The sequence below is a fragment of the Rhinolophus hipposideros genome (assembly GCF_964194185.1).
Source record: "Rhinolophus hipposideros genome assembly, chromosome: 3".
NCBI lineage: Eukaryota > Metazoa > Chordata > Mammalia > Chiroptera > Rhinolophidae > Rhinolophus > Rhinolophus hipposideros.
Window position 1 is genome coordinate 36,014,304 of NC_138049.1, and position 24,201 is coordinate 36,038,504.

Below are 24,201 nucleotides of genomic sequence, written 5' to 3' on the forward strand. Positions count from 1 at the left end.
TTAAAACTATAATTTGATTTTCCCCCGGGATAAAGTATTTCCTTTATATAATCTTATCACACCCTCAAAAGTAGTCCAAGTTACAGTTCAAATTTGAAAACCTTATTAATGAAATGTGCTGACACCATGACATGTTGCAAGTTTTGCCTTTTTACCTCATTAAGTCAAATACTTCTAAGATAGCATTAACATTTTTTAGCTAAGATTTTGTCTATGTACTGAAGATGGACTGAATTGCTTTTTCTGATTCCCTATAGAGAGTATGCACTATGCTATGGTTAGTAACATCCCCCACCTCAATCACAAGGATCATCTTAATAAGCCAGCATAAATTGTAAGAATCAGATCATTTTGTTATAGGTTGGTGCAAAAGTAATTGCGGTTTAAAAGGTTAAAAATAATTGCAAAAACCGCAATTATCTTTGCACCAACCTAATAAAATTTTCCTGTACCTACTACTCATTGTATATTAAGTTGAAAAATTAAGAAATTTCTATGTAAACCTAGAAAGTAAGTGTATGCTACTAAGGTTGGCCCTATGGGCAATTGGAATAGACATATCTACAATATGTAATTTTAAGGGTATTATGGGCACTCAACAGCTCTCTTCTTCAGAAATAGTTTCTCTGCTGCCTTCAGTGGCCTAACAACCCCACCGTTAGATCTTTGACTCTGTAGATGGTCAGTGTTATAGGACGTGTTTGTTTTATTTTATTTTTTTTATTTTTATTTATTTATTTTTTAATTAGTTTCAGGTGTACAAAACAATGTAATAGGTAGACATTTATCATTTATATCCCTCACACAGTGCCAACCCCACTCCCCCCCATCTATTACCCCTCTGGCATTGCAGGATGTGTTTGTTTTAAATAGCCCCTAACCTGTTTTAAGGAAGGGGGGCGGGGAAGACGCGCGCGAGCGCGAGCGCGAGCTCCTGTCCTCCTATGGCAACTGTTTTGAAGCTGACACCCCCACTTTTTCCTTAGGGTTAAAGTAGTGTAGTTGTCATTATCTTATGAGAGAAGTATTAAAACTGGTTAAAACAGATATTACCATAGTTGCGATACTGATACTCAATTTACAGTGTTTTACTTTTTTTTTTAATTTCTTTTCGATTTCTAGAAATTGATAGTACAGATGGTCAAGATAAATTATTTTATATTTATTTGTCTTTATCAGTCTCCCAGTAACCCCAATTTCCTGTGTAATACTTTGCAGCTGTGCACATTTTTCTTAAGTGACAATCATACCAATAATTTTTTTGTGTGTTTTTTTTTTTTTAATTTTAGGTAGACTCTTAAAAAAAAATCATGATCTTGCTAGGCATTTTCGTGTTTGCTCTTCATCAACTTCCACCTGGGCCAAATGAACTGCATGCTTTGCTGGGCAGTCAACCAAGTCAAACAAGAGACACATTTCTATAAATAAGAAATCACATGACTCACAGATGTCTTTATTTTCACTATAGATAAAGAAATCAATTTAAATGTTCGGTACAAGGCTCAGGGCTACTGTGATTTAGTTTAGTAGTATTGACACCTTTTTTTTTCCTCTTGCTTTTCATCTCTGTATGATTAAGATTCAATATAAGTTAAAGATTATCCCTTAGAAGTTACCCCATCATTTAAATTTCAGGTACTGTCTGATTTTGCTTGAGCCAAGAATTTATATCAAGGTAATTTATTCCATTTTCTGTGTCTTTTATTCTCTCAAAATTGAAGGTGTTCATCTATCAAATTTTTCTCTGAGTAAAATAAGGTATTTTTTGGCTATCTATATTCCAATTCTATGGGTTTTAAATCCATAGCTAGAAAGAGCCTCAAGGAATAAGTTAGTACTCTCATTTTATTAATAATCCTTTTCTTGAACTTCAGTGGTACTTACCTGCATTTTTGGTTTGATCCTGCTGAGACGAGGTCCAATGTAATTGCATTATAGTCACTGCTATTTAATGGTTTGATCTAATGTATTTCAGAGCTCAGTTGGCTGTACTGGAGAAGAATAGGTTAGATTCAGTCTTGGTTGACTCTTCTCCAAAAAATACTGCTCTATATAAACATACTTATTTCAGTACCAAACATTTAATTATTTTCACAAAACAAAAGCTTTGGGAATTTTGATGTTTGGTCAATATTTGTTGAATCCCTTCAGCCAGCTGGCAGTATAGAAAAGATATAAGACATGGCAAAAATAATTTTATAACTAAGGATAACTTGGTAAGTATGCAACATAGGCTGAGAAAATGGGCATGCTAATCTCAGTATACTAAGAATAAATAATGATCTCCACTTGCTATCCAGACCTTTTAATGGTTTTAGAAAGTATTTTAAATTATTTTTTTAATTGTTTACAGAAGTAAGAACAAAGGGAGAGTGGAAATTGTGAAAATAATTTTAATATAGCAAAGCTAAATGTTCATTGCATCAATTCTGGTTCTAAAAGGAACTAACTGCTCAACTATCATGAATAAACCTGTAATGTATCCACGTGTAGATGTTACTTCCAGATATCAAACACATCTTTAATAGCTTCTAGCCTATTATTACTCCTGTGTTATTGTTGCTTTTGGAACTTGCATCATTAAAATGCAACAGTTTAATTTTTTAAATCTTTGATGTCTTATAATTTTTTAAAAGACAATGTACTGGTATCTTTATTCCATAATTGCAAACTATTTTTATTTTTTAGGTGCGCTTTTCATTTTTAAATTAAATTTATTGAAGTAACTGGTTAATAACATTATATTCCATTGTAAACAATTAGAGTAATAAATCCAATGATTGTTTTCATTCATATATTATCAATTTCCTTCTGATACCTGCCTTCACATTTATTCAGCATTTGTGTGCTTAAAAACCACAAATTTCGGCACACATATTTTATAAAAAGATGAAAGAGTACTGTAACATACCCTTTTAACAAAATTAGATAGTTCAGGTTCTTGCCCCAGCATTTTGCATGATAAAATCCTTCCACTTGAAGGATTAATTGGGTAAAAATACCATATTTCCTTTTTTGTCCTTTGAAATGTATTGTTCACTCATTGATTCTTGAATTTGAAAAAAAAAAAAAAATCACTGTCATTTGAAGATTTACAGTCTGAGATTTCACTTGAATAATGAGTTTCAATTTCATCTAATCATTAAAGTTTAGTGTAGTACTCTGTCTTTTCGCATTAATCTTCTGATTCCTTTAATAACTGAAATATCTTCCTCTGTCAGTTTTCTTCTCTTTGCAGTTGTAGGTGGAAAATAAAAATTTTAAATTTTAAACTGTTCAGTGGACTTTGAAGTAGACCATAGAAATGTCTTCAGCCTTCTTTTATACCTTTTTGCATGATGATACAATACTTTAGACAACACAAGAAAAAAATTGAGTGATGATGGGATAATGCTGATTTATTTTACAATTGTATCATCCTTCTAGGCAATTCCGTCATTATTCCATTTTCTGAATATTTTAGTCTGTTTTTAGCATTGTTGGGAATAATTGATGAGTAATCATGCAATAATTTCTAAGTTGATAAAATAAAAAATGTTCAAGATATTGGCAAAATAAGATCATGAATATTCCATACTATGTCCTGAATTTTTAAAATTGTGCAATGGTGCCATGATGTAATTATAATGGTAATTACAAGATAGAATGAGTTTTATTCTGTTTAAAAAATAAGTAAGGTTTTTCTTGGTTCCTTGGAAGACTTACTTAAATAAATAAATAAATAATACATACTGTTCTCAGCAAACAGGTACAATTGCTCAAAAAATGAAACAAAACCCAGGATTGGCTGCACTGGACCCTGACAGCACTCTGCAAACCAATGGCAAGAACATAAATGTGAGGGTCACACAAGCCAGGGTTTGCATACTTTGCCGGTGTTTTTTTTGGTATATTTGGAGTCTTGGTTCTTATATAAAATTTATTTCTTAAGGATTTTAAAATGATAAAGTAAAATAATATCTGCAAATGTCCTCCTTCCATATTTCTCTGCTCTCCCTTTTACAATGGAAGTTTACTGAACAAAGATAGTGCTTCTAGTGTGAAAGTTGAGACGTGATCTTATGAAAGAAATAAAAATTGAAATTGAGACATTGATAGGATATGCCTATGTGAAATTGAGAATAGAGATATACAAGGCTGAAGAGATAATAATTAAGGCACATAATCATAGTATCTTAAAATGTTCTTTGGTAACTACCACTTGTTGAATACTTACTCTCTGCTGGGATCTTAAAATAATTTTATTTAATCCTTATGAAACCTTGGGAGGAGTGTATTACCATCCTTGTCTTGTGGTAGAAAGAACTGAGATACAGAGAGCTTAGGTGTTGTTGTCCAGGTCACACACAATGCAGATTAAAACATAGGCCCATCAAATTCTAAAGCCCTCAGGAATCAAATCAAGTCTCCCTGCTTCTCAGATGTAGATGGGAAACTGCAGGTGGTTCATTTTGGTTGTCATCGGGGAACCTAGAAAGAGAAACAAAATTGGAAACATTGTGCAGGATGATTTGGAGAGAATGGAATTGGAAAGACCAGTTAGGATAAGTCCAAAGACAGGAGAAGGTAAAGCTTGATCTTAGGAGATGGGATGGAAAGGATTATGATGATTTTAGAGATATCACAGATGTAGAATCATGGAATTTATTATTACAGATAGCGAAGGAAGGGGAAGTAAAAGATTATTCAGAGATTATTGGCCTGAAAAACCAAAATGATGCCCTAAATCGGGAGTAAAGGAAGAGAGTAGATCACAATTCACTGGAGTATGTGGGGCTGGAGAAGCAGGGGACTTTGAACTCATCACCTATTAAAGCCACACATGACAATCAATTGCATAGGGAAATAAGTGAAGATTTCCATCCAGACACTATTTGTGAAGCACCTGTTAAATACCAAGGTTAATACCAGGTATTTTCACACATTTTACTCATTTAATTCTCACAGCAAACTCTGCAATAGGCAGATAATCAGGTGTGACATTTCAGCGACTGGTCAGTGTGGAGATGGATGACTGAAATAAGTCAGTGCACAAATACTGAATACCTTTTTTATGTTCTTCAGTCCCAGGCTGAGCACAACAGAGGATACAGGAATACTAAAAGATGCTCCCTAACTTTAACAAATGGAGTGAGTGTATGGTTACTTGAAAAAGAAAAAGGAAAGAATAAATAATAGAAAACGTTTGAACTTGAGAGATTGCATTATACAGACACTACAACGTTACAAATTTCAGAGGAAAGACATTTGTGATTCCTAATGTCAGGGAAGATAACCTGCACCTAGAACCTGGAAGATGGCTAATATATGCCTAAGTGCTAAGGAGTAGATAGAGCTTGTTTTGTATATGAAGGAAAAATAAAATGATTGGGACATGACATGACAGTGCATGTGAAATTGATGTGTTTATACGACAATGAGGATAGCAAGCTGGCAAGAGGATAAATTGAGATTAGAAAACATCAGAAAATAAGAAGTGATAAGTTTGTGGTGACAGATTACACACACTTGGTCAATCAAGCAGAGCTGATATTTGGCATGGAAGAGAGTCTTTGAAGGATTTTAAATAGAACAATGATATGAGACCAGCATTTCAGAGAGTGTAATCAGGCAACAGGGCTTAAGTGATTGGAAATAGGATAGAATTTGTGAAATATTGCTAAAGCTGATGAGTCTCAAACGTGGTGCAGAAGGAAGGAAGGACAAATTTCAAGCAAATTTGTTCATGTAGGTGGTAAAGGGAACATTGTACAGTGACTTAAATTAATGCTGCAACTCAAAACGCTACAAAGTATTTTGACAATTCAAATTTATACATGTGGTAGAAACTTCAATGAGGTCTAGACATAAATGAGAAGAGTGCCATATGTTGAGTATTTACTAAAAACACAATGTAGTAAGGAAAGTGCTAAAATCGGACGCATTTATAACCTAAAATGGAGCGATAGCTTCCTTTCCTTCTTTGGCTGATATCTGTTGTTGTTTGGCATTGTTTTATTTTTACTCTTTACGGGTAGCCAGCTAATGCACAGACATTTCAGGCAATGAGAGCAGCTGGTGAGGCACACAGACTCCAGAGTCAGACGGCATGGACTCAACTCTAGGCCCTGCCACTTGCTTGAACATGACTTGGCCAAGTGCATCAATCTCTTTAAGCCTCCATTTCCTCTTCTGTCAAATAAGGTTGCTAATAAGAGTGTTGCAGAAATCAGGAGCAGATGGTCAAAGTGCATTTATTCATCCTTGGCTCTCTGAGTGCTGGCTCTTCTTTACTAATCGAACACTTACCTAGGAGTTGTTTCAAGTAGAATTTTGTTAGGGACAGGAAAACCTTTTTTTCAGAAACACATCAACAAGTAACAGACCAGGCTAATTCTGCCCAGGAATGGCATCTGATATCTTCTAGCCTTGGTTCTACTATCTAAAAAATGTGGGTAATAATAACATAATTTATAGTGCTACATTAAAAATCATATGAAAAAAATCCTGTATTAAATCCATATAACAAATTGGGTTTAAGCGTCTTCTAGATGAGTCCTAAGAACTGTGTTAGATGCTGTAGGTACAGCAGTTAGCAAATATGCATAGTGCTGACTTCTTTAAAATGGGATAATAGTATTTTATGGGGTTAATATATGGATTAATTCATGCACACAGACCTACACTTAAAACATTACCTGGCTAGGGTAGGCATAATAAGCCCTATTTAAGTGCATGGTGGTGCTGGTGGTGGTATGACCACATATAGCAAAATTGTGGTTTTCTACCCACCACTCCCTATATCTTTCTGATTTAATTATCATATAAATATATGTAATTATCATTCTCTCCCTAGTAAGTATTTCTTTTCTTCCTTATATATGCCTTCAAGAAACACTTGCCTTTAAATCCCTATCGCCATGCCAGATACATGATATGTTTATTAAATTGAATTCATGATGTATAATATTTATCTCAATGGAAAAAAAATATTGATGATCATCCTAGAGTACCCCTCTTTACTCATTCCTAAGAATAATCTTGTTATTTTAAAAAGCTGACAGGTTTCTAAGCATTGCAAATAAGCCCTGTGTAAAGATTCTTAAAGGAATTATTGGCACTATCTCTAGAGACAGAGGCACAGAATTAACAAAGCCAGGTTTGCTGTGTGCATTATGAACTGCAGGCAGCATACAGAATTAGACATAAGTGACAGAAAAAAGGAGAGAGTCTACACTTAATTGCAGGCATGCATACTTCCTGGGCTTAGCATGCCCCATGGGAGTTGCCTTCTGATTACTTGAAGTCTATGGAACTTGCTAAAGATAAGTGTATCAGATTTTCATATTTGTCTCAATCAATCCATTAAACATTCTAGTCACTATAAATAGCTGGAATGTACACAGAAACATATCCAAGCACTTCTGAGTGGCTGTGATTCCTATGATGCCGCTACCACTCTCTCAGTGCCTGCATGTGATAAAGGACTTTAGTTTCAGAGAGAAAGCTAGCATATAAGACCTCTCCCCATAATAGAATGCTCATATGACTTTATTTTCTGTGTCCATTAAAGGGAACAAAATGAAGAGCTAAGTTTTAACTTTTCTCACATTCTCAGAATTTTGTCTCCTACCCTTTTCAAAGAGGTGCCAGATATCTTTGCTGCGAGGAAGCTTTCATTAAAGTGTTTTGGTCTAGCCTTGTCACTATAAATGGCAGAAACCCACTGCTGTCAGACAAGAATAAATTCCTTCTCAGGTAACCTACTGGGACTACTCAAAGCATGTTCTAAAGCAGCCTGAAAAGGAACAAACAATACAGAGTAATTTGATTTACTGCATGAGAAGCAAGAAAAATTAAGACTTAATCAAAGAATTATCAAAGTAATTAGGTGTTGTTTATTAATGTGTCATGTCTTATAGTAATCTTATCTGTCAGTTTACATACTAGAGTGAAGATTTAAAAAGCATTCTAGTAATTATGTGAATATATTCCCCTAGTGCTATTCTATGGTTCATTTGGGTGGCCCAGCAGATAAAGACTAGAGAATCTAGGACTTTCTAACGATTCATATGAATGCATAGTTCTCATGCCTTTTCTTAAACAGGCCTTATGTTAAACATGGAAATAATTAGTAAGTCCCATACCCATTTTGTGTAACTTTTGTAAACCAGCTAGCTTGATATAACTACTTCCAAAGAGACCTATTTGGTAAATGAATATTCCTCATCCATAGTTTTTTTTTTTCTTGTATAGGATGTTTGTGCAATTTGACAATAATGAATTTTGCAATATTGACATTAATGTTATAATTTATAGATTGTTCAAACACTCAGTATTTTTTTTATCAGTTTGATGACTGCTATTCTAACCCAGTATATTTTACATTTCGATTTTCTAAAATACTTTATGTTGAGGCAATAATACTATGATTCCAACACAGTAGTAACAATTATTCCTCATTTAAAGACAATTAATTTTGACTATTTTTGTCCTCATCAACATCCAGTTGATAGGCTTGAAGTCATTCTCTTAACCAATTTCCCAGCAGTTACTGAATCCCTAGCAGGTACTCAGTGCTAGTGGTCATAATAGGAGTTTCAAAGCAGAAGGAGGTACCAAGCTAGACAGAGAGGGTTACAAATAAAGCAATGAACAGTAAGTATAAAGCAGGTGGTGGAGATAAATGGGAGAAGGTACTAATTAAATACTCAGTCATACCATCACTATGAATGTCTGGAGAGGGGAAGGCCACAAAGGTTAGGCTAGGCTTCATAAAGGTGCGGTCCTAGTATTTTGTCAATGACTATGTTCAGCTTTATCATGGTTATTATTAATTGCTTACAATGAGTTCAGTGTTTATTCCTATTTAGGAAGTCAAGTTTTTCATCCCCAGAGAGGGGAAAAAAAGGTAGTGACATAATATGATGCAACTTTTTAACAATACAGAGTGAGAAATCAACATAGGGTAACAACTGAACAAAATAATATCCCATCATGTAATGTCATCTACCCCACTGTGTGTCTTTTCCGATTAGACCCTATCATACTTTGGTGTCTATCCTTTGTCAGACACTTAATTATTTACATGGTATCTCTCACATCTCCACTACTCTATTTTAGTCAGTATTTCTGCTGTATGATTGATATGTCTCTTTCCTGAAGGAAACATTGTTATCTACAAACCACTTTCTATTGAAACCATCCAGAGTGTTTAGGTAATAGTTTAGGTAATAAGCGCAGTTTAGTAGGAAAGACTCATTGTTTAGTAGGAAAGACTCATTTGTAGCCATTGGAATCTCTTATACAAAATAAGGGAAAAATAGAGAGAAAAAGAGCCCAATTGTCTTATTGAAATACCCTGTGAAAATAAACACATTAATATTCTCTCATGTGGCAATTGCATAAATTTAAAGCTTTTCCATTTTCTACTGTTCATGACAATAATTATATTAATAATGATTTTTTCTCTCAGAGGAATACTATTATTTTTATATAATTACAAATAGTCTCCTGGTGCACACTGTATATGCAGTGTGTATTTTTTTAAAATGAGAAAAATTGTGTATCAATTATACACAATTTAAAACAGGAAGAGAAATTGGATGACTTCCAAATGTGTTATTCAAATGAGAATATATTTGTAAGTTTAATTGTGGTATTAAGCCTATTAAATAATGATTATTAACATGTTCTCATTTTATCCTTTATTTATTAAGTGCAAGCAATGAAATATTAAGTTTATGTTATATGCCTGTGGTTGAAAAGGTGTGGAATTATCATCTTTATTAAAGCACTAGTAGAAAATTATCCCCTAAAACAAAGCATCAAGTCTGTTTTTCTCTTCTTAAGGTAAAACCAGAAGGTCCCTTTTTAATTTGCTCTATGGTTCTTCCTTAGGCTTTTGCTGTCTTTTTGAATTGCTTGTGAACATGAAATATTTGCATGTGTCAGAGACACTTAAAAAAAAAATAAGGAAATAAATTTTCTCCCAGATAGAGACAAGGGTAGGAAAGTTGCAAAATCCCTTCCCTTGGCAGAAGTCCTCTGTGGTATGGAAGTAGTTAAATGGGACAGCTGAAAAGTGCCAAATTGATTTTATTTTATATGAATGAGATCCCTGTATAAAAGAGAAGCAACAGTGTTTTTCAAATGCCACTGAACAGCGTAAAAAAGTGTCTTCTTGCATTTGAGGATAGGGAGAGAAACAAATTCACAGGAAGCCTTTATTAGCGTGGCTTACCTAGAGCGGAGAAAAATTCAGGTAGTCATCCACACATTATTCTGCATCTACCTGTAAGGATTTTTGAGCACTATCAACAGATGATGATACTGACAACATTGATGAGGATGATGATAAAAAGATTTACCACTTACTGAGTGTTAACGATATGCCCAGCACTGTACTAAGCTCTGGACATAGATCATCTCATTGAATTCTAAGAAGGTGAGTTAGAACCTATCCACTTCATAGATGAGGAAATTGAACCTACGGGAAGTTGCAAAATTTGCTCAGATTACTGGATATTGTTTCCAGCACTGTAGGAAGAATTACAAATATATTTTAAGAGGGGGTAATTGCCTCCTAGATTTTTCTTTTATCCCTTCACTTTGTGTTTTCTAAATAGTAAAATTTAATACAAACACAATTTTCTTTTCCCTAATAAGGTGATTTTGACTTGGATCCCCTAAATCTTGTCAATGTAACTGCCACAGAATGCAGGCAATCTGCTGATAACGTTTAGCTGTCTTTGTTGGTCAGTGAAAGGAATCAAGTATAGAAACTACAAGCAGAGTGGACAGTGATTCCATACTCAACAGCACAAATGGCTGGTCACCAAAATTATTGAAGGAAACTTGGATATGGTTTACTTTTAATTTTCCTGGATGTCAATTAAGCTGGCCATAAGGCCTAATAAAAGATCACCCAGTTTTATTATTAGATTTTTAAGTGTATTTTATTCTTAATGGTTAGAGTGACAGAAAATTAAAATGGAAGAGAACACAGAGTAAATTTATCTCTACAGTTGTGGTTGGGTCTTGAAGTTATGGAGAATGAAAACAACAGATTCTAGTAGTTTTGGAAATGATTTAGCAGTGGATGGTGCCAGCCTCTCTCTGCCATACCCCTAATAGTGGGATCTTAAAGGCAAGCAACCAGAAAAGATACAAGACAGAAGGAGGCATTTTTTATTTTCCACCTTTACTTAGTTTATAAAAATGTCAAGCCTCCTACTTCTTAAGTAAATTTGTTATTCTACTTGTAATTTTTTAAAATATATAAAATATATATATGAGAAGCAAGAAAAAGTAAGACTTAATCAAAGAATTGTAAAAATATAGTTTGTAAATGTAATGATTTTTGTCTTAGGAACCATCTTTTCTCTTAATCTTCACCTTTGTGGTTGCTACTCACATTCCCAATCATCAATAATTTGGTGTGACTTGGTTTTTCAGTCTGAGTGAATCACCAAGTGTGTTGGATCTCTGAAAGTAATACTGAAAATGTATAAAACCTCAACTATCAAATTTTCACTTGTGAATTATCACACATTAAATGTATTTATATTTAGGTGTATGCCATGTTATAATTAGTTGCTAAACAACTTTATTAGAATTCATACTTTTATATTAGCAGAAATGATCCATTAAATTAAATGAGTAATAGCCCATTATTCACTAGTCAATATGTTAAAATGTGAAGGGGAGGGGCATACTTAGGTATTTTTTTTACCAACCCCCATACTTAGGTATTTAAATAAAACCAGATTTTAGCTTAAAATTTATTGAAATTTTGTGATTTTCCTTGAAAATTGTGCATTTTTAATTCTACTCAATTATGTCCCTAAAAGCTTACACATACATATGATATTTTAAATATTTGCTGTGGAAAAATTGATTTCTAGTAGGATGAGGCTTTTTTAATCCTACAGCTATTCCTACAGCCCAACACCTTAGAGAGTAGGTATCCCCATTTTGGTAAAGAATTTTAGATATGTTTGGCTTTGAAAATAGCATCTCAAAGACCTAATTTAATTTTGTATATTGTTATAACTTTGAATATTGAGTTAACATAACTGATGGTCTAAAACATTTTAAATCATCTCCAAATGAAACAAAGGTTAAAATGTCCATTAATAATATAATTTCACCATAATATAGAGTTCTGCATATGATGTTTTAATTATTATAAAATGATATCATTGACTATGAAATTCTAAAGCATAATATAACATAATGTTTGTAATTAATTGAAACTGTTTAGCACTATTCTAAATTTCCTAACATATTTTGTTCGTTCTTGTCACTTTATGCTCCTTCTAAAGTAAACACAAACACAAAGACGACATACTGTTGTGCAAAGAGCACCGCATTGTGAATCTACATACATGGATCTTCCTTATAAGTCACTCGGGTGAATTTGTAAGTTGTCCAACTTCTTTGGGTGTCACTGTTCTCAGTTAACTTTAGGGCATCTTCTGGCATTACAATGCTATCAGGTTACATCTGTAAGTGGAGATTTCTTTAGGTTGAAACACACCACGGTGGATAACTTAGATAATCTTTCCACTTGAGGAGGACTACAGATGTTCAGAATATATTGCAAGTTCTATATCTGGATTGAGCTATTTAACTCAATCAAACTTTACTGAAGCAACCTTTCTTCATGTTTGAGCTTTACTCATTGTTTTTTTACAAACCATTTATAAATGCATTGATGTTTCACTTTCATGGAAAAATTGTTGTTCTACCCATACACAAATTGGTAAACCTCCTCACAGAAAGAAAATGAATACTTTGGTCTGGAACTATAAATAATTGAAAAAAAGATAATGAAAAAATAAATAAAATTTTATCATGTATTTTGTTGGAAGTAATTTGTACTCTACCAAGAACTACAAATACCATTGTTCAGTCTGTTCATATTCAAGAACTCTAGAAACAACAGAGTACCATTTAGTAACATTCATTTATTTACTCAGTCAATCAATCATTTATTTTCTCCCTTAAGTCTTTATATTCCTTTACCAAATTTGTATTAATGTAAAAGCCCAGATTTGTAAATAAACAACTAAAGCATTGAGAATCAGAGGATGAAGTATATATGGGGCATTCTGGGAGCTTAAAGAATTGTCATCAGAGTGGATATTAGGGAGTCAAGTAAGAGATAAAATGGCCAAGCTATGAAGAATTACTAGAATAAGCCACATTCTAAGCAGTTTTATCAATGAAAATTTGAAATCCCACAGATATTTGACATTTTATTGGATGACTCCATGGCAATTAAGATATTTGTATTCCAAGTAAATGAGATAGCTTTTGTTTTTATCTTTTTAAATTGAAACATTAGTCCATCCAATATGCCTTATTAATCTCTTTTTCTGCCATCTTTGGCCTTCATATTAAAAGAAAAACATAGAATTCATATTACCTATTTTTCTGTATTTTACATATTTAGTGTCTCCCTCTGGCCTCACCCTATATACACAACGATTTGTGTGGGATATACAAATATGATTTGTGTTGGATTGAAAGAGATTATTCACAGAACTTAAAAAAAATAAGAAAAGTGAAGAAATAGTAATTCTGAAAGTTTTAAAAACATCCCAGTTGACAGTGTATCTATAGTTGTGACAATGAGCTCAGGTAATAAGGAGATTGGTCTTAAACTACTGAATCACTTTGATGGGTTACTTGAGGTCAATTCAGCATCTAATTAAACAGAACATGATCACTGAAGAAAATTATATATTTTTTTATATTAGGAAGTGAATATTTACAGATTTTCCAAGGATTATTAGTCATTTATGATAATAGGTAAAATAACTGTCATTTATCTTGACCTTTTAGATAAGTATTTAAAAAATAAAAAAAAAGGGGGAGTAAAAAACCTTAATCTTAAATTGAGTCTGCTCTCAATGTATGACCTTGGTTAAGCCACTTATCCTTCCAGAGACCTTTTTTTTTTTCCATCTGAAAAAATTAGGGTGTTGGAATAGCTGATTTCAAAGGTCTATTCCACATCCCAAACTCTATAATTATTTTTCTATGCATCTATTTTTGTTAAGTCCCAATCATCAGGTATTCTGTCATAATCAAGGTATAAGAATAAATGGAACAATGATATGATCTTGAATCAATCTTATTTCATTTCTTTGGTTGAATGTTCCATGAAAATTTTTTTTCTGCTTCATAAATTGAAGATGAAGAGAAAAAAAAACAATAATATTACCTTTATCATTTTTAATCAAAGGAATGTGTGAAATATGCATTTGGCTACTTTTTCTTGCTTTCCATCAAAGTGAATATGCAAATATATAATAACACATGGAAATATTAAGGAAGCTTCTTACAAGAGGCAAAGAAACCTTTCCAATAGAAATGTTTTAGCCTGGAGGTTGCTCTTTGATGTAAGAAGTTGAAGCTTTTGGTGTTTTAAACACCCTTATAGCAGGGTTGCCTAGCCAATTTATACTAAATAATACATTTTCTTAAAACTTTTTTAAAATCATGAAAAAAAAATCTTGAGACTCAATTACCAATAAGACGTATTATTGGAATAACCCAGTAAACTACGTTCTGTTCTTCAGTGTGCTCTGTGTAAGTACTCCGGCAAAATTGAGAACTATTATAATTCAAGTGAAAACAACAACTAAACCATTAGTCCATAAATAGTATCTAGCTGGGTATATGGAAAATTTGCTGCTCTTTTTGGATATTATATTTCTCATTTGTTTCTTGATGGTCAAGTAAAATTGTCAGTCATACTTTATTTCTTTTTCTCACCTCCCACATCAAATTCATTAAAAAGTCCTCCTGGGTTTAAGTCAAAATGTACTCTGAATCCATCCATTTATCTACAATTTCTATGTTTTTCATTGATCATATTTAAAAATGCCACCCATTACTCTTAATATTATTTCTTATTATCCTTACTTGATCCATTTTTTTAATATGATACTTATTTTTGTTTTACTTATTTAACTGATATGTTTTGTCTCTTTCCACTAGACTCTCAGCTCCATGAATTAGGTGATTTTGTCTGTATTGTTCACTACTATAATTAATTCCATGTCCTAGAAAAGTAACTGGTACTAGTAGGCACTCAACAATTATTTGTTGACAGAATCTCCACTACAACTCACCTAGTCGGAGCCCACATCATCTCTCACCTGGGTTATTTCAATAGTCTCCTGCCGCCTCTCATATCCTTTTCTTTACAAACATTGTTTTTGTTCACAAAGCAGGTCTTTTAAAAACATACATACCGTACTAAAACCCTTCACAAGTTTACCATTGCCCTTAGGACATGTCCAAACTCACTGGAATAGCCTAGAATGCTCTGATAGGAGCTTGTCTCTACTCTTCAGCCCCACTGACCTCAAGCAAGCCAGGCTGGTTCCTAGTTCAGGCTTTTTGACTTGCTTTTCCTTGTCAGGAATCCTTTCCTCAGAGATCTTCCTGAGGTTTGCTTTCAAGTGATAGGTCAAGTGTCTCCCCTTTGGAGAGCAGGCCACTTCATACATTGTGAACTTGTACAGTTTGTTTACTTATACAAAGGCCCGACACTCTGCTCCCCTACCTAAGACTGCATGGGTTGGACTGGGGCTCCAACTGCTCAGGGGAAGAGCTGCCTCTTAATTTTGTACAAAGCAGATCCCCTTGGCCAAAAATGGCCACCAAGGTCTGCACAACCCAGAGAGGATGCTTAGTGGCCCTGCTATTTATTATCTAGATCGCGATCTCTTTCCCTAGTCATTCTCTGCTCCACCACCCTGTTTCGATGTCTCTACATACTTGAGGTCTGAAATTAACTATCTTGCTTATCCCTTCTCCTCCATCTCTAACGTAAGCTTTATAACCCCAGGATCTTTCCCTTCTTTACTGTTGTCCCTCAGTGACTGCATTAGTACTGCAATGTCCATAAACAATCACCACAACCCAGCTGGAGCAGACACAATTGTTTTTATTTTACCTTGAAACAACTGAGACTTAAGTAATAATTACAGGTGTACTATATACTCCCTCCACAAGACTGAGTACAAAGAATGCAAAGTGCTTATGTAGAATTCAGCAATACACAAGTAGGAGACTTAAAGATGCCTATAATTAGAGTAAAAACCTCGATGAACCCAGCTCACACAAACTCCTGAAGTTTTATAGATGACTCCTTATTGGTGAGGTTCCCTTTCCATAGGCAAATGTGAAAACCTGAGTGAGTGGTATCTCACATTTTTTACATAGATGAGGTTTGAAAAGGAGTGTTTGATACTCCAAATCCCTCTACCTCTCTCCTTTCATTTTGTTAAGTAGTCCATAGTCCCAAATTATAAGACAAGAGAAAGAAAAAGAGACTCTCAGTAAGGAAAGCTGAAGATGAAGGTGTCCTTTTTGTAAAAAAGGACACTAAAACAATCACATGTCTCAGCCTAAAGTGTAAAACCATATTTTCATTGAATTTTTGTATTTATTCAATTTTATTTTATTTTAAAAATATTTTTATTAAAATATAGCTGACATACAATATTATATTAGGTTCAGGTTGACACAATACTTACTCAACATTGATATATCTAAAGAAATGACCACCATGAATATAGCAACCATCTTAGTTACACTGTACAATGCTATCACAATATTACTGACTATATCCCCTAAGTTGTACAATACATCCCCATAATTTATTTGTTTTATACCTGGAAATCTGAACCTCTTATTCCCCTTCACCTTTTTCTACCCTTTTTTATTTTTCAATTACAGTTGACATTTAATATCATTTTCTATTAATTTCAGGTGTACAGCATAGTACTTAAATATTTATAGAACTTCAGAAGTGATCCCCCTGACTAGTCTAGTACCCACCTGGCACTATACATACATGGTTATTATCATATCATTGATTATGTTTGCTGTGCTTTACTTTATATTTCCATGACTGTTTTGTAAGTACCAATTTGTATTTCTTAATGCCTTCACCTTTTTCACCCAATGCCCCAATACCCCTCCTATCTATCACCCCAATAAATCTAGTACCCCTCTGAAACCATGCATAGTTATTACAATATTTTTGACTATATTCCTTATGATATATCCTACATCCCCATGACTGTTTTGTAACAACCAATTTGTATTTCTTAATCCCTTCCCCTTTCTCACCCATTCCCAGCACCCCTCCCATCTGGCACCATCAAAATGTCCTCTGTATCTATGAGTTTGTTTCTGTTTTGTTTAATTTTTGTTCTTTAGATTCCATATGTAAGATAATTCAAATTGCATCTTACTTTTGCTGTGTGGCATACTTCACTCAGAACAATACCCTCCAGGTCCATCTATGATGCTGCAGATGGCAAGAACCCATTCCCTTCCATGGCTGAGCAATATTCCATTGTATGTATGTACCACCTCCTCTTTATCCATTCATGCATTCACAGACACTAGGCTGCCTCCATATCTTGGCCATTGTCAACAATGATGCATTGAGCATATGGATGCACATATCCCCTCGTTGTAGTGATTTGGGTTTCTTCGGTTAAATACCCAGAAGTGGAGTAATTCAGTCCTTCTTTGTCACTGGTTATACCCTTTGTTTTAAAATCTATTTTGTCTGTTATAAGTACTGCTCTCACAGCTTTTTTATTATCCATTTTAATGAAACATCTTTCCCATGATTTAATTTCACTCTGTCGTTTGACCTGAAGTGAGTTTCATATAGACAGTGTACATACGTAAGAGTTTTGCTTTCTTATCCATTTGGCCACTCTATGTCTTTTGATTGGAGCATAAAATCCATTTACATTTAAAATAATGGTTGATAGACATGTAGTTATTTCCATTTTATTATTCATATTTTTGTCTTTTTCTTCCCCCCCATCTTAAAAAGTCCCTCTAAGATTCCGTGCAATACTGGTTTGGTGGTGAGGAATTCCTTTAGCTTTGTCTTGTCTGGGAAGCTCTTTATTTGGCCTTTGATTCTATTAGGTTGGTGTAAAAGTAATTACAGTTTTTGCAATTATTTTTAACCTTTTAAACCTCAATTACTTTTGTACCAACCTATTAAATTGGCATATTTCCTTCAAATCCTTTCTGGCCTGTAAAGTTTCAGTTGAGAAATCAGATGACAGTCTTATGGGGACTCCCTTGAAGGTAACTAACTGTGTATTTCTGCTGTTTTTAAGAGTCTTTCTTTGGCATTTTAATGTGACTTGGTGTGGGTCTCTTTGGATTCATCTAGTTTGGCACTTTCTGTGCTTCCTGGGCTGGTATATCTCTTTTCTTTACCAGGTTAGGGAAGTGTTCAGTCATTATTTCTTCAAATAGGTTTTCAATTCCTTGTTCTCTCTCTTCTTATGGTACCCCTATGATGTGAATGGTTATACACTTGATGTTGTCCCAGAGACCTCTTAAACTCTCCTCATTTTTTCTGGATTCTTTTTTCCTTTCGCTGTTCTGATTGGGTGTTTTCTGCTATCTTATCTTCTAAATTGCTCATTCGATCCTCTGCTTCATCTAATCTACTATTGATTCCCTCTAATGTACTCTTCATTTCAGTTATTGTATTCTTCATTTTTGACCTGTTCCTTTTTATATTTTCTATCTCCAGTTTTATGTTTCTTATCACTTTGTTGAAGTTCTCCCTCAAATCATTGAGTATCCTTATAACCAATGTTTTGAGCTGTGTCTGTTAGATTGCTTTTTGTTTAGTTCTTTTTCATGAGTTTTGTTCTATTCTTTTATTTGAGAAATGTTTATTTGTCTCCCCATTTGGCTGCCTCCCTGTGTTTGTTTCTATGTAGGGCTGCTATGCCTCCTGGTCTTAGAGTAGTCTTACGTAGTAGGTGTGCTGTGGGAACAAGTGGTACAGTCTCCCTGGTCACCAGACACAGGGGCTCCAGGTGTGTCCCTTGTCTGGTTGTGTATGCCTCCTGTTGTAGTTTAGATTTGGTTGCTCTTTGCACATCAAGGGAAGGATTGACCCTCCTGCTGATTTGTTGTGAAGACTAGTTGTGACTACAGTGAAGCTGTCATGCCAGGACTGACCCTACAAGGCAGAGTTGGCTTTAGCAGGGCTCTGGTGCCTGTCCTTTGGGTGTGTGGTACTTGGAGTTGGCCAGGTAATGCTCTGGCCTAGTCCAAAACTGACCACTAGTCTCCCAACCCCTGGACTTCCTGAGAGGGTAACTGCTACAGGCCAAGTAGCAATCTTTACCCTGCAATCTGTACAGCTGCAATCTGTACCCTGACTGGGGCCACCTGGCATGAGCCACAAAGCAATTCAGAGATGGGTATCACCCACGCTGTGCTTGGAGGGGCCTTGGGAAGCCAAGACATGAACCACGGCTGGCTGCCGCTAATGCCGGTCTTAAGGCTGCTCAGCCTTTGGTATGGGACACACTCATCCAGATGCTACTTATTTGCGTTTTGTGAACCTTTGTTCTCAAAGGAATGTCTACAGTGTGAGCCAAGGCAGGCCATTATGGAAAAGCCATTAGAAGCAGCTTGGATATGCCCAAAAGTTGGGTGGGGCATGGTCTCAGGGAATCATTAGGGTGGAGCAGAGGAAAGGTGATAGCCAATTTGATAGAGACTCACATGACATCTGCCCGTGTCTGCATGAACTTGGGGGTGGGCTCAACCACAACAACAAAAACAATGGCTTCTGTGAGCTCCTCCATCAGGAAGAAAGCTGCTTCACCAGACTTACTCTGAAGATAGACAACTCAGTTCCTCCCTGTATGTCCCTGACACCTTTTAAGCTGCTTGCCCAATGCTGGAGCTCAGAGCCAGTGAGTCTATCAGCAAGTTTGTGTCTTTTTAAGAACAGTACCTGAAAATGCAGCTGTCCTCCTTCTCACTCTGCTGGTTTTCACAGCCCAATCTCTGCTGGTTTTCATAGCCAAAAGTAATGGGAACTTTTCCCCCCCACACTGAAATTCTGAGCTGGGGAGAGGCCCTTAGTTCCTCACGGGGGGGTGCCTTTGCTGCCGAGATATCCCTCCCACATTTTAATGGTCATACATGGGTGTGGAACCAGCCCTTTTCTCATCTCTGCTCCTCCTACGAGTCTGGTGTGCTTCTTCTGTATGTTCACTGTTCGTAGTTGTAGGGCTTCAGTTCAGCTAGACTTCAGGCGATTCTCAATATTGGTTGTTCTGTGGTGTAGTTGTAATTGATGTGGTCTTGAGAGGAGGTGAGAACAGCATTTACCTACTCTGCCATCTTGACTGGAAACCTATTCAATTTTAAATATTAAAAATATCATTCTACATGTTACAATAATAGTCAGTGTAGGAACTTTGTTCCAATGTGTAAAAGTAATATCATTGCTTTAACAAACTCGATTATCATTTTCTTACAAATTCAGATCTTCCCATTTTACTTTTAGTTGTAGATTTATAAATGCCTTTATGAAACTGAAACAATGACTTGGGATAGGAATTTTTAATGATTTCACACTTTGTATTTTTTTTTAATTTAAATGAATTTTAACTCAATGGTCACTCACTAGAGCCATTTATATATAGCCATCTATCATTTGCAGTATTGAGGCTTTTTAAGAGTTTATCATCTTCTGAGCACCTCAGTACCTGCAGGAAAATGCATTGAGGACCGAAGGAATAAAATATCAGGCATCAGAGAAAACAAATGTCCTCAACATTTGTTTCAAGATTTAGGGAGTAGATTCAATTGTCTAGAAATAGTTTTCAACTAGGGAATCTCCTTTGATAAAGAAACTAGATAAATTAAACTTTAGTAGAGTGATTTATTTATTTATTTTTTACCCATGTGATCGGAATTCAGCTTATGGCCTTCTACTTAACTTAAGGTTCTGAGTAATTTCATTCATCATTTCTAGCAAAGAAAACAGTAGCTTTGGTCATTGGAAAGAATATACATTGTATAATATTCCCAGGGGAATTTTACTAAACCCACAGCAATCAAATAGGCTTTTGAGAAAGAAAAAAGAAAACTCAGAACAATAAAAAATCAGTAGCTTACAAACATGCCATTCAAGTCTATAGAAATAATTCAGCCAAAATCACTCAAGGAACAAAAATAAAGCCAATTCGCTATGTTTGAATGTCAAAGGGATTTTCAGGTAATAGCTTATAGATGTGAAGGACACCTTTAGAGTTCCAATGTAAATTTCAACAACGTAAATATTTGCTTTAGAGAGGAACAGTTCTCAGGAATTCCAAAGAAATACACTCCTAATAAAATTATAATCCTCTTTCCTGTAAATGAGTTCTGCTACTTCTGTCATTTTTAATTTTATCTGTTATGTCTTTGTTTTCTTACTTCAAAAATCTCTTTCAAGTTTTCTTTTGAGAACAGATAGAATGTAAATTGTAAATACCTTATTGGAAAAATAATTAATATTTTGAGTATTTACTATGTGTTGACTGCCTTATCTCTTAATCCTCACAACTCCTTAAAAACTATGCTAATTTTATAAACTGAGGCTTGGAATCTTCATGATTTTTCAAATTCACGCAGGTTATAAGTGATGGAGCTAAAACTGTCACTTATATCCATTTGAGTCTAAGCATAAACCATTTATTCTAAACAACATTGCTTTGATTATAAAATTCTATTAACATAATATTACTTTGATATGATTATAAAATGTCCTATGTGATACGTAACACATGCATTCATAAAGCAAAATGGTCTCTGACTTCAATAGCATCCTCTGACATTATGTGAATAGAAAAGAAGATTTTCCTATAAGTTAGAGCTAATGTCATGTGTCATTCTCGAGTATAACAAGGCTGATTTGTTTTGGGGCCCCCTAGAACAACAAAAACTTGTCCTAAACTAATAATTTCCTTGCTAAGGCTAATTGTCACTGTCATCATAGAGGCAGGCAATCATGTGGCTTTTTCTTTCACTTTTTCTTGTGGTCTTACTTCCCACTGCATCCATTGCCTCATAATGATGCAGTCAGCTATATTAAGAAGAATGTAAAATAGTCGATTATAGTTGTAGAGAATTTCTGATATAAACTGGATAATGCACTTTATGGGGCACAAGCACCAGTTTGTTTGTTTGAGTAATTCTATGTATTTTTGCATCTAGGTTTTTTTTTTTTTGTTTTTTTTACACTAGATACTCACTGCCTGGAATCCATTTTCTTCCCCTCCCTTCTTTACCCTACAAACTCCTTTTAGGCCTTTAAATGCACATTACAATTAATCTCCTACAGGAATATTTCTGCAACATCTCCTCTGTGTATATTATTTCCCATCATCACACTGCATTACAATGTTCTGTCTGTAAGTCTGTTTTAGCCACTATGCTGAGAACCTCTTGAAAGCAGCGTTGGAGTTTAAAAGTTCTTCTTCAGTTCCTGGTGCATGATAAATGCTCACTAAAACTTTTCTTTTCTTTTTTCTTTTTTTTTTTAAATAACATAATGAATTTATAGTTCCTCCAGGAAAATCTAAGAATATTTTGTAGTGTAAATTATAAAGACTTTTCCAGGGAAGAAATTTATTATATTTTGAAATAAATTCCTAAAGAGCTTATCGAAATTATAAAAGATTATGACTCTTCACTTACTATTGTTCTGGGAAGTATCTAACAGGGGAGAAAAGAATTTAGATTGAACAGGTACCATTCTATGAAGGTATTTTTGAAAGCCTTAGTATTTAGAAACAATTGAATTACATTCATGACCACTTGTATTTTAAGTGTTAGCTATTTGATTAACTCCTTCCTAAACCTAAACTCTCCTAGATTTTAAAACTATAAAAACTGTCCTACCTTAGAAATATTTTTTCAAGAACAGCTCTCAAGCACGAGTCGAATCTTTCCAAGTATATATCCCTCCGATTTACAAAGAAGGTGAAAACAGGGTGGAAGCTTCACTCCTCTGTCCCTTTTCAGCTGCAGTCACGGACCCCCTTTTATAAGATGGCACTCTGTTTGCCTTACACCGCCTGAGAGTAATATTAAGCACCTCAAATCTAGAGCCTGAGTAGAACTCCAGCTCTATTTCCTAGGAGCTGAATGGCCTCAACCCGTTTGCCTCAGTTTTCAAACTATAAAATGAAAATTATACTTATACCCTAAGAATCTCGAAGATTAAATAATTTCATATATCAAAGCTGTTTGGGATTGTTCCAGGCACAGAGTAAGCCATGCATAAACGTTTGCTGGGGGAAAAAACGTGGATCAAATTGTGCTTTTTCTTTCTTTCTTTCTTTCTTTCTTTTTTTTTTTTTTTTTTTTTTTTTTTTTTTTTTTTTTTTTACTGTGTCCAGGCTTCTCTTTTCTTTGCTCATTAAAAAAGGAACTTCCATGTTGCATTATGTTTCTATCAAATCTTTGTGTTCATGAGGAAAAAAATTAATAGTCATGTGGATTGATATTTTTCTAGGTATATGGCCTGCATGTTATGAAACAATACGCTTTGCTTTTACGCATACTTAAACAAGCTCATGCCTCAACATGTTGGCTCTAACAACTAAAAGAAAATCCTGTAATGAATGGAGACCAACCTCTCCTTGGCATGAGGGTCTAGGCCTGGAATTCTTCCCTTCTTACCACGACAGAACATGGTGTGTGCAACTCTGATTGCTTCACTTGCTAATCCACAATTCACCGGAGCGAAGTAATTTTGATGAATTCTAAAAATGGAAAACTTCCAGTAGAAGCAGACAGGTCTGCTGACATTTGATAATATCTAGTTGTCAGTGAGATTTTATAAGGTGCATATGCCCACGTTGATTCCTGGGTTAAAAAGAAACACACAGCAGGAGTTCCTGAAATAAAAATTAAGGATAAGGTATTTTGTAAGCATTTCATATGAAATTATATGTTAGTTAATGTTTACTGTTCATGGCCCGGATGGTTTTGGTTAATTAAATAAATCACCTGGGATAAGGAAGCTCTCAGAAACGATTGTGGATTTTTATACATTTCATAATGAGCCCAGAGACTTGAGGGAGCCTTTCAAGTTTCTATAAAACTGAATACATTTTCCCTTTGGCCTATTATTTACTTAACTGCAGGTCATTTATTTTGGCAGGAGAAAATGTACCTGTTCAAAATCAAAAGGCCTATGAATTTTAACCTTCTTTTATTACCTATTATATCATTTGAGAATTTTTAGTGAAATGAAAAAAAAGGTTATTTTTCTCTATATTAGGATTTTTCTTAGCTTCTGTGATTTTAGTTTCCATAATTTAAGTGCATATTGAAAATAAATTGCTTTATTTG

General features: G+C 34.5%; 1 protein-coding gene and 1 long non-coding RNA gene across 3 annotated transcripts in view; one reads left to right on the forward strand and one right to left on the reverse strand.

Annotated features, from left to right (window-relative positions):
- TRDN (triadin) overlaps window positions 1–24,201 on the forward strand; it is a 343,597-nt gene that overhangs the window by 127,968 nt on the left and 191,428 nt on the right. The gene's annotated exons all lie outside the window — the stretch shown is intronic.
- LOC308495931 overlaps window positions 1–24,201 on the reverse strand; it is a 57,833-nt gene that overhangs the window by 15,989 nt on the left and 17,643 nt on the right. Inside the window, exons 4-5 of one of the 2 annotated variants that reach the window (XR_013993079.1) lie at window positions 4,217–4,470; window positions 1,885–1,991 (exon numbers count right to left, since the gene is read on the reverse strand). This is a non-coding gene — a long non-coding RNA (uncharacterized lncRNA). Of the gene's footprint in view, window positions 1–1,884; window positions 1,992–4,216; window positions 4,471–23,480; window positions 23,745–24,201 lie in introns of those variants that run through there. The other variant, XR_013993080.1, reaches the window with a different exon arrangement.